This window comes from Scyliorhinus torazame, chromosome 7 (genome assembly GCF_047496885.1).
Source record: "Scyliorhinus torazame isolate Kashiwa2021f chromosome 7, sScyTor2.1, whole genome shotgun sequence".
In the NCBI taxonomy this organism is placed as follows: Eukaryota; Metazoa; Chordata; class Chondrichthyes; order Carcharhiniformes; family Scyliorhinidae; genus Scyliorhinus; species Scyliorhinus torazame.
In genome coordinates, this window is record NC_092713.1 from 123,241,735 (window position 1) to 123,253,010 (window position 11,276).

General features: G+C 48.6%; 1 long non-coding RNA gene across 1 annotated transcript; it reads left to right on the forward strand.

Annotated features, from left to right (window-relative positions):
* The first annotated feature begins 468 nt into the window (after nt 1-468).
* Nucleotides 469-6,433, forward strand: LOC140427319 (uncharacterized). Its single transcript, XR_011948465.1, has 3 exons — nt 469-609; nt 5,737-6,116; nt 6,201-6,433. It is a non-coding gene; the product is annotated as an uncharacterized lncRNA (long non-coding RNA).
* The last annotated feature ends 4,843 nt before the right edge of the window (nt 6,434-11,276 follow it).

Consider the following 11,276-nt stretch of genomic DNA (forward strand, 5'->3'; position numbering starts at 1 on the left):
AACAAAGCTTCCATCTAACCACAAATGCACAAACGAGTAACTGATAATGGTGCTGGTAACTTTAATTTATCTTTTACCTCATAAACGCAGCAAACACATTCATCATCTGTCGGAGGCCGTCAATGGTTTTTGAGGTAAAGGGGCAGCAATTCCTGTCTGTTAAAGGCCAGTCAACCATCATTTACAAAAAAAAAAGAATTAATTGCTGAGCAGAATTTCTGATCCATTTTCATGTTGCAAAGCTGTATTAATTTCAACAAAACAAAAATCTCCAACCAGAGACATTGGAGGTGGAGGAGCGACGAAATGGGTTCTCTAGCGCTTATTTCTGGGCACTTGAAATACATTCCACGAAAGCCGTTGTGCATACACACTTCTGACAGGAAGTGAATTGGACGCCATATTTGTAAAAAGGCTTGTGTCTGTGAATACCTAATGACCTGTGGCAGCAGGCAGGTCATGATATCAATCAGTGTGGAATGTCTGATTTTCACCATGCTCCACGCATGAGCTTCTGCACTCCTTTAACCTCGTACAGCTCAGTAAATGTTCAATGGAATGAAGGAACCCCACCACACTTGCGTGAAAGAGATCATCGATTAACTGCAGGTTAGTTCCTGGATTATTTCTTAGAATCGTAAAGTTCTTTATGGTACAGAGGAGGCCAATCAGATCACCAAAACGTGCCCCATACTGCCCTAATGCTGATGGCGATCTTTATGTGTGCCTGCATCAAGCTGAGCGCAGATCCTCGTTGCACAAACAACAAGGGTGCAATTTAACGGGGGGAAAACAGAGTCCGGTTTTGGGTGTGTTTAGCGGGATGTTTCTCAGCGCCTACACCGCTGTCAAACGGGACTCTTGGTTTTTGTTTTTGGCCTCTGCGAGGAATGCTGAGGCCGCACTTACCTTACAGGAAGGGATCAGAGCACCATTTTTAAATTCCGCCTTGATCACCCTGATCTCAGGACCCCCACCCCCAGTGCCCCAAACTATCTATTAGGGGGTCCTCGAGTCCCTCCTTACTCCAGCTCATAAGGGCAGGGCACCCCGCATAGAAGGTTAATTCACAAGGTCACAAGGTTAGATCACATGGGATTAGGGGTAACTAATTAGCTTGGATAGAAGACTGGCTAACGGACAGAAGACAGTCAGGATAAATGGGTCTCTTTCTGGATGGCAAGATGTAACTAGTGAGGTACCACAGAGTTTGGTTCTTGGGCCCCAGCTATTTACAATTTATATAAACGACTTGGATACGGGGATAGAAGGTTCTATAGCCAAGTTTTCAGACGACACAAAAATAGGTGGGACAGTAAGTTGCAATGAGGAAATAAGAACCTTACAATTGGATATAGATAGGTTAGGGGCTAAAATGTGGCAGATGGAGTTTAACGCGGATAAGTGTGAGGTCATGCATTTTGGTTGAAAAAATGGGAAGACAACTTATTATCTAAATGGGGAGAGACTTCAGGGTGCTCCATTGCAGAGAAATCTAGAGATCTTCATCCATTAGTCACAGAAAACCAGCATGCATGTACAGCAGATAATAAAGAAAGCGAAAGGAATATTGGCATTTATAGCTAAAGGAATAGAGTATAAAGGTAGGGAAGTGTTGTTGCAATATAAGGCATTGGTGAGACCACACCTGGAGTATTGTGCAGTTTTCTCCCCTTATTTGAGGAAAGATGTAGTGGCATTGGAGGCAGTTCAGAGGAGGTTCACTAGGTTGATTCCAGAAATGATCAATCAGCCATGATTGAATGGTGGAGTGGACTCGATGGGCCGAATGGCCTTTCTTCCGCTCCTATGTCTTATGGTCTTATGGTCTTATGACGGATTTGTTGTATGAAGAGAGATTGAACAGTTTAGGCCTATAGTTTAGAAGAATGAAGGGAGATCAAATTGAGGTATACAAGATGATAAAAGGTATGGATAAAGTAGACGTGAAGTGGATGCTTCCTCTTTCTAGAATGAGAGGTCATAGTCTTAGGATAATAGGCAGCAAATTTAAAACAGAGTTGAGGAGAAACTACTTCTTCCAAAGTATTGTGAATCTGTGGAATTCGTTACCCCAGAGTGCAGTGAATGCTGGGACAGTGAGTAAATTTAAGGAGGATTTAGACAGATTTCTAATTGATAATGGGTGAAATGGTTATGGAGAACGGGCAGGACGGTGGAGTTGAGGCCAGGATGAGATGAGCCATGATCGACTGGCGGAGCAGACTCGATGGGCCGAAGACCTAATTCTGCTGCTATATCTTATGAACTTATGAACCCCCGGGCCCGATTCCTGGCAGTGCCAACCTGGCGCCTGGGCACCTTGGCATTGCCAGCCTGGCACCCTGGCAGTGCCACCCGGGAACCCGGAGTCAGGCACGATGAGACCATTCGATCAGGATCAAGTGTCACTACGTGCTGCAGTTACACTTGTTCCTAGTGTTGCAAAGGATGGGTCTGGCCACACTGTCGTGAAACACTCAAGTAGCTGGGCCATGCCATACCACAGTCCCTCGTGGAGAAATTTATTCAGAGAAACACCTTTGACCACAAGCCCATCAGGCTGGGGTCTGTACAAAACACCCTAGAGGCCCTTCAGGAAAAAGAGATGGTGGATCGTGTCGGATGGTTTCCTGAGCAGACTGTCAAGGTCATTTGGAAGAATGCCTCATCAAACAAGTTTCAAACAAGCACCAAAACATAGCTTAACTGGTGGTGTGAAAGGCCCACCCTGTCAGATTCCTTCCTACATGCCTGGAGTTGCATCGAGTCTGCACGTTGCCCTTGAGGCAGCCATGGTGGGGAAGAGACCGCTGTCCACCTCCTTTGCAAAGAAGATCTGGAGAGAGATGAAGTGGGTTTCGGCGAGGTTCATCGTGAGCTGCCTCTGACAACCAATGGGCTGTTTTACGAATGAAGTATAATTTTGAAAAAAATTTTTTTTTACCACCAAATCAATGCTGATGCTCTGTAGAGCAATCCAGCCAGTTCCATTCCTCTGCTCTACTCCTGTAGACCTGCAAATTTATTTCATTCAAGTGGCCATACCAATTCCTCCTGAAATCATTGATCATCTCCACTTCCACCACCCTCGTAGACACGGATTCCACGTCATTACCACTTGCTGTGTAAAAAAAGTTCTTCCTCATGGCCTTGCTGCATCTCTTGCCTTAAAACTATGTCCCCAGTCCTTGCACCATGAGCTAAAAGGAACGGCTTTTCTTTGTCTACATTATCTAAATCTGTTATAATCTGGTACATCTCTATCAAATCTCCCCTCAATCTCTTTTGCTCTCAGGAAAATGACCCCAGCTTCTCCAAGTTAACCTTGAAGCTAAAATTCCTCACCCCTGGTACCATTACTGCAATTCCAAGTGTTTGAATACTTTTCCACAAGTGTTCAAGTTACAATCATCTGCAAGGCGCATTTGGTTGCTGCTGAACTACTTTTATTTGTGACTTCCAGGCTTGTGCACGAACCAGTTCCTTTGCGGCTTTGCAGGCCATGTAAAACTTTCCCTTGGCAATGAGCATGGCTGGCAGATTGAGAAGTGGTTGAGAAGAGCAGGACAAGCTGCTGGAAGGTGGAGGAGTAGGGGGAGAAGGGCTCTCAGTGATACCCATTCCCACAATGGTCTGCAATGTTTCCTCTTTGGGAGTAAAACTTGCCAGCATGTCTCTCCCTCTCCTTCTAATTTCTACTGCCTCATGTCACACATCGCCTTCTTCTGCAAGAGAGAGGGACGTATGTCAGTGAGAGTCGTACAATATGTTTGGATGAGTTGAGTGTCATGCATGAATGGATTTCACTGGTGCGCAGGCTGTGAGATCTGCGCAAGGGTTGCAACAGTGTGTTATTATGGTTTCAATCGAGTTCAGGTCCAAAGGTCCAGTGGTGTATTCCTCCCAAAGTTAGCAGGCTGAAACCATTGCAGGGTGATCTGTTTGTCCAGAAGCGATGACTTCCATGATGGGAGAAGGCATGTGAAGATGGATTAGCCTTGTGGGCACAGATACAAAAGTTCAGATGTTCCAGCAGAACTCAGAGGGCATGATTCAATGGCCACACTGGGCCCAAAAAGCAGCATTCCATGGCCCAGCATGGCCGTTAAAAGCCGGGAGACCCCGCTCCCAGGATCTACGTGCATCGCAACGTGTCACGATATCGCATTGGAACGCGCCAGGCTGTCAGGTTGACGGTGCGAAGCTGCCTTTTTTTGCACATATGCGATCGGGCTGGGGGCGCACTGCGTGTATGTTCAGGCTGGGCTGGTTGGGGGTCACTTCGGGGGGCATCAGAGATCGGGATGCCATTTGTAAATGGCGTCCCGATCTCTTATTACACTGGGGAGTTCGATGAGCGAAGCTCTCTAGTGTACAAAACAGGATTATGTGCGGCCTCGACCGCGAGTTCCCCGCTGAGGCCCTTATATACAACGTGAGTTGAGGTGTATAGCCATGTGTTCTCAGCACTGTAAGTGCTCGCTATGGGACTTTATTCCCAATTAGTTCAATTGCGGCCACAGTATAGATCAGAATCAGGCTATTTAAACCTCGGCAGAGATCTTTGGGGGTTGCAACCTGTTAGGTGGCAAATGGTAGACAGAGGCAGGCTGCTAGCCTTGAATCCTATTTCTTTTCTGGGGCTAAACAGTAACTTAAGGTGGAACCCAAAAGCTGTTCAAACAATTCAAGCAGTTCAAGCCTCAGTCATGTGACAAGGTGATTTTGGGTCTCGCTATTCTTGTTAAGTTTCAAAGTGTTTTGCACAGGTAACAGTAGAATCATTGGCACAAGGTGGGAGATGAGCAGTCACAAATAGTTCTGCCTTTGTCTATAGCTGATTGATGCAGACATCTCGTCTACTATCCTTTGTGTTGGTTTGGCTGCAATGTTTATACAATGCAAGGAGTACCACACTTCAGGAGTTTGAGGAGTTAGCATTTATCCATTTTCAAACTGCTCAGAATCTTCCAGAACTGCCATTTTATCAGTCCAGCCATTCGTCCATTTGAAAAGGTAATAATTTTATAAAGGAGCCAGGATGATATGCTCGATAATGGGTGGGTTCTCTGGCCTCCTGCAGCAGGTTTCTAGTTGGTGGAGGCGGTCAACTGCGGTTGGTCGACAGAGGGTCTTCTGGTGTCACCGCTATCAATGGGATTTCCCATTGATTCCACCCTACGCCGCTGGGAATCCCACGGCAAGGATGCGCCGCCAACAGGACCGGGCGATCCTGCCAGCATGAAGAGCCAGAAGATCTCGCCGGATATGTCTTCTGATCATGACAAGTGCATGGGTTAAACACACATCAGGATCCCCAAATCCAATTATAGGGGGTTTAATCACCCCCACCCTCAAGCCATTGAAAATAAACCACTTTAAGAAGCAGGGAGGGTCAATCTTTTATGGGTGCAAATTAGACTTTTTACACCAGAGCCTGCTGTCTCAGAACTTGTGAAATGCTCAAACGATACTCTATGCTATGGCTGTGTTGTTGTGTCACCTCTCCGATTCCTCGCCCACCAATCTTCATCACTGTAAAGGGCGTTGAGATGTTTCTCAATGTTAAACTTGTTACGTAAGTGTAAATTGTTGATGATTTGCAATGCCACTGAGTGTAGCTGGTATTAATTATACTGTTATGTGTCTGCAAGGTTGGGGAGTGCTTTTTTTCTTCCTTTTGCCCCTGTCCTGATTATTTCAGAGTTATTTATAATCACTGTTCATTTTCAGGTCTGCTTCCAGCCAACTTGTCCAGTCCAACGTATTGTGCATAATAGAATTTGACTGCTACAGAACACTTCAGCGAATCTGAGCTATTGGAATAAAAGTGCACTCCAGGCAGGATCAGCATCTTTCATTACCAAGTGAAATTATGTTTATAATATTTTCAAAATAACGTCAAACCGATGGCACTTTGTTTCCCCAATCCCATGTAAAAAAGGCTTCTTTTAATGTCTTATGGCAATCAGTATGCTTACTTATTTACCTGCTCAAAAACGAGTGATCTGTATTTTTCATAATTTAACAATGCCTGTATGAGTCTCCTCTGCATATCACCTTTTCTGTGTTCATAGATGAAACAAGCCCCAACGTCTGGACAACACATGCAGGTATTTAGATATCCATGATTTAAATGTTTTGTGTCAGAACTCTCTCATTCAGGAAATAAAGAGCCGATGTTATATTCTGCACAGCTCAGAAACCAGCATGAATACATCTCAGGAAGAAACGGAGTACTGGAGTGTGATAGAAAAATGTGACAAAACGCATTGCAGACAATGGTGGCATAAAAATAGCACAAAACAAGCTGTGTTTTGCCACAGTGCTCAGACTGCATAATTCCTGTGAGCATTTGATCTCATCCTTGAACAAGAGATTTTCAGCAGGATTCATTCGATAGAACTTAATAAAAGCTACAAGAATTGAAGATGATTTGCATTGTGCTTGTTTTTCTGACATGTTTTGGGTAACATGCATATATTACCTACTGCCTTCAGCCATTTTGGAACATAAGAACAACTGATGACAAGTGAAGAGCTCAAGATGTTTGGAATGTGACTCAATGGAGCTTTAGTGGGGCGTGTGAATGATGAGAGGTGACAAGCAGCTATGAATAGAACTATAGCAATGTTAGAGTAAGGGAATGGGGCAGTACTCGGATGACATCATTTATAACATGGAACCTCACAAAAACTGCATTAAGAATGACAATGTACAATTTAGCAAAGCCTTGCGCCCTGAGCTGGCAATGAATTAATACCTTAGTGCATGGTTACCACGGTTGCTGAAAATGACAAGCTTTATTCTGCAAAAATCCTCAGTCGAATTATAATTGAAGCTTAAGCCCTTTGGGTTTATTTCACTAGCCATAAATAAATGCATTTTTTTTGTTTCAAAGGGAGGCTGACATTCATTCTTTGAATAACCACAGGGTAAGGCAAGTAAGCCCTTGCAGTAAATGCTGCAGCAAAAACGATACATATTTTATAAATATTCAAATGTTTCCTTGACCCTCCTGCTAGCTTCAGATTCTGACATGAATAGGTGTAGTTATTAATAATATTACTGAGAGGCAGTGTGCTTGGGCCTCACTTTAAACCTTACATTAAAAAGCTTTTAAACACCCAGCTGTCACAGGATTCTATTTCATATTTTTGTTTAGTTAAACCCATGGGATTAGACTAATGGAAACTATGGGCTGAGAGTGCACAAGTTTATGTAACTTGCATTTGATGCCGTTTCATTGCTGGCAGATGTAGGTTTTAAGCACCGGGTTCTTAAAATTTCATGAATTTTTAAACAATATTTCTATGTTCTCCAGAGCAAACGGAAGTGACAAACGTTTCCAGTTCTGGATATTGCGAATAGGCTGTAACCATGTGCTGATAAAAGGGGCTGGGTGCTGAAATTAGGCAAAGAATCCCTGAAGTCATGTGGAAGACCGCTGGGTTAAAAAAAAGGATTATTTTATTTATCAAATAAGCAGTAGATTTGCATTAACAGATACAAAGGCCGCCTTTCCCTTCTTGCCATTTAATCTAAATGCATTGTGAATTTAAAGGCCGAGTGATCATTTTTAAGTCGGTGATTATCCAGACATGCACACATTTCTCAACTGTAAACCCCAATTTTGTACTGACAATTTGAATGCTTCAATGCGAAAGCACACCCCATATAGTGCCTTTTCATTCAAATGTGCACCTAAAAAGTGCTTCTTTAATGGCTCCTGGCAATTTACTTGCTCATTACTTGTCTCTCCGGTTGATTCAATAAATGCACACTTTATGCTTTTAGAGTTTATGGTTAAAAGTACAATGGCCACGATTCCCAGTGTCAGTGTAATTTGTATAATTCGATAAACATGAGGGTTTGAAACTGTTCCAACTGTCAGATCGCCTGTTTGGTGGTGACGATGAGGGGGTGGGAGGGGTGAGGCTGGGGAAAAACAGTGTAAAATGGCAAGATTTAAATATCTGCCGCAGCTTAAAGGGGCAGCCAACTTTAGAGAACACGTCCTAGTGACCATAAGGATCAGCTTTGCTGGATGGAGTTAATATTGATTTTAGGTGCTCGTATAAAGGAGAAAACATACAGACTAAGGGCTAGATTTTATGCAGATGCAGTGGCCCTTTCCACAGCTGAGAGTCAGGGGTTGGCCTATCACTACCCCCCTCCCCCCCTCCACCCCCACCCCCACCCCCACCCTTCCTGGAAGCCACTGCTGAATTTTATAGTGGTCAAACCTGAGGTGCCCGCTCCCATGTGCGAGGATGTCCTGCCTCCATGACCTCCCAGGAGATCAGATAGTCAACAGGTTCCCCATCCCAACAGCACCACTGGAAATGGTGGCCACTGCTGGGATTGCAGCCAGTCCCCGAGCAGGAGCCACGGATGAGACCAGACCGAAAAGTGGCAAGCTCACCGAGGCCAGTCAGGTAGGCCCCAGTAATAGAGGGGCGGGGGGTGGGGTGGGGGGGAGGGGGGGAGGAGGCAGAGAACAGGAGGTGCGGGCTTGGCAATTGGGAGGCCAGCAAGGGAGAAGGTTCAAAATTGGAGGACGGCACTTTATGCTGGGAGGTGGGGGGGCAGGGGGTGGGGGACACTTCCATCGGGCACAGGGTGCCAGGGCTAGGGGGAATCCCCACCCTCCTCAAACCTGCAGTCAGATCAGCAAGGCCTCTCCACCTGCCATCGGTCCCAGCTTCCGCCACTGGAGGAGACCAGGAAGTGACCATTAATTGTCCACTTAAGGGCCTCAATTGCCCCAAAGGCGGGCAGACTGCCTGACATCTATGATGCATCTTGTAAAATACCATTGGAGTTGGATAGGTGACGGTCAAGACACCTTCCATTATTATACCAATTTTACACAGCAACCCCCCTACCCCCACCTGCCAGTCCTCTCCCAGTAGGGAAGGCATGAAATATCAGCCTTACATTTAGGCCCAAATCCTCCAATGACCAGAACAGCAAGTCCGAATTGTGCGATGGGACCCTGCGGAATTCCTGCTACAGAGTTTAATCTTTGATGTAACTCCGGGATCAGCCAGTGTAACTGAATTGAACACGACAACCAAGATCCTCAATGACCACTCCTCCGACCTGACTACACCACAACCCGACTCACTTACCCACCCCCTCACCCACACATCACTCACACACCCAGCCACCCAGCTGCTCACTCACCTGCTCATCCACTCACTCACTCGCACACCCACTTCCACATTTCCCCAACAACTCACCCACTCACTCACTAATCCAATCAACAACCTTTTCATTCATTGAAAGATTTGAGACCTTACACAAGTGCATACATGGTATCTCTTCGTCCATTTCCTTCTATACTCACTGGATTTGCCCTGGAGAGGCTGCACTAGCCCAGACAGGATTGGAAATGTCAGCTGGAAACAAATAATATAATTGGGGGGCAGAAAACCTCTGTGGTAGTATGTATTGGGGGTCATGTGGGACTGGAAGCCCTAATGTCATTGGCTGACAGATCCCGGGTCCTGGTTGGCCGTTGACCTCATACTCCGCCCTGAAGGCGAAGTATAAGAAGCTGGTGCCTTCCCCCGCAGGCCAGTTTACTATCGGGCTGCTGGGGAACAGACACGCTTAATAAAGCCTCATCGACTTCACTCTATTTGTCTCACGGAGTCTTTGTGCGCCACAATTTATTAAGCGTGCCTAAAAAGGACTATGGAGCTCAGGATCATTCCAGAATGCCTGAGGATCAGCCCCCACGCAGTGAATGTGGCAGCAGCCTTCAAACACTGGCAGACTTGCTTTGAGGCCTACATCACATCGACCACAGGCCGAGTCTCAGACGAACAAAAACTGCAGGTCCTGCACTCGAGGGTGAGCACGGAGATTTTCACCCTCATTGAAGACACCCGCGATTTCCAGACGGCCTTCACAGCACTGAGAAGTCTCTACGTTCGCCCAGTTAACCAAATCTACGCTCGCTACCAGCTCGCGACAAGACGGCAAGCTCCCGGAGAATCGATGGACAAGTTCTACGCCGCGCTGCTGATTTTGGGACGAGCCTGCAGCTGCCCGTCGGTGAACGCAAACGAACACACGGACATGTTAATGCGCGATGCTTTTGTTGCAGGTATGCAATCCTCCCAAATCCGCCAAAGACTTCTAGAAAAAGAGTCACTAGGACTCTCAGAGGCACGGGCCCTGGCAGCCTCGCTGGACGTAGCCGCGCGTAATACCCGCGCCTACGGTCCCGACCGCGCGGCAGGCCATTGGGCCCCGTACGTACCCGCCGCGGCAAACCCCCTACCCCCCCCCCCCGGACACCCCACAGGCTTGCGCAGTCCAAACACCGAGTCGCACCGGGGGCGCCCGCTGTTATTTCTGCGGCCAGGCGAAGCACCCCCGACAACGCTGTCCGGCCCGCGCAGCCATCTGCAAAGGCTGCGGGAAAAAGGGCCACTATGCGGTGGTGTGTCGATCCCGCCTGGTCGCTGCCGTCCCGGGAGAACAGGGAGCCCTACAGGCAGTCTATGCCTCCCAACCCCCCCAGCACGCCATGTGCGACCCGCAGGCGCCGCCATTTTGGGTCCTGACCACCGTGGCCCCGGGAGAACTGGGAGCCCTGCACGCCGCCTACGCTCCCCAACCCCCCTCCCCGCAGTCCATGTCCGACCCGCCGCCGGCGCTCCCGATTTGGGTGCCGGCCAACACTCTCCACGGAGAGGAGGGGGTTTTTTGCATCCCGAACGCCACCCTCACCCCCGTCCCGCGCCCCACGCCTGACCCGCCGGCGCCACCTACCTTGACCCCGACCACCGCTGTCCCCGGCGAGGGAGCTCCGCACGGTGCCAGCGCTCGCGGCCCCACGACTGACCCGCCGGAGCCGCCGACCTGGGCCCTCACCCCCGTCCCGCGCCCCACGCCTGACCCGCCAGCGCCGCTGACCTGGGCCCTCACCCCCGTCCCGCGCCCCACGCCTGACCCGCCAGCGCCGCCGACCTGGGCCCTCACCCCCGTCCCGCGCCCCACGCCTGACCCGCCAGCGCCGCCGACCTGGGCCCTCACCCCCCTCCCGCGCCCCACGCCTGACCCGCCAGCGCCGCCGACCTGGGCCCTCACCCCCGTCCCGCGCCCCACGCCTGACCCGCCAGCGCCGCCGACCTGGGCCCTCACCCCCGTCCCGCGCCCCACGCCTGACCCGCCGGCAATACAACTTACCTGGACCCCGGGAGCTCCTCACGGTCCCAGCGCTCGCAGTACTGACCCGCCGGCCTTGGCCCCGACCA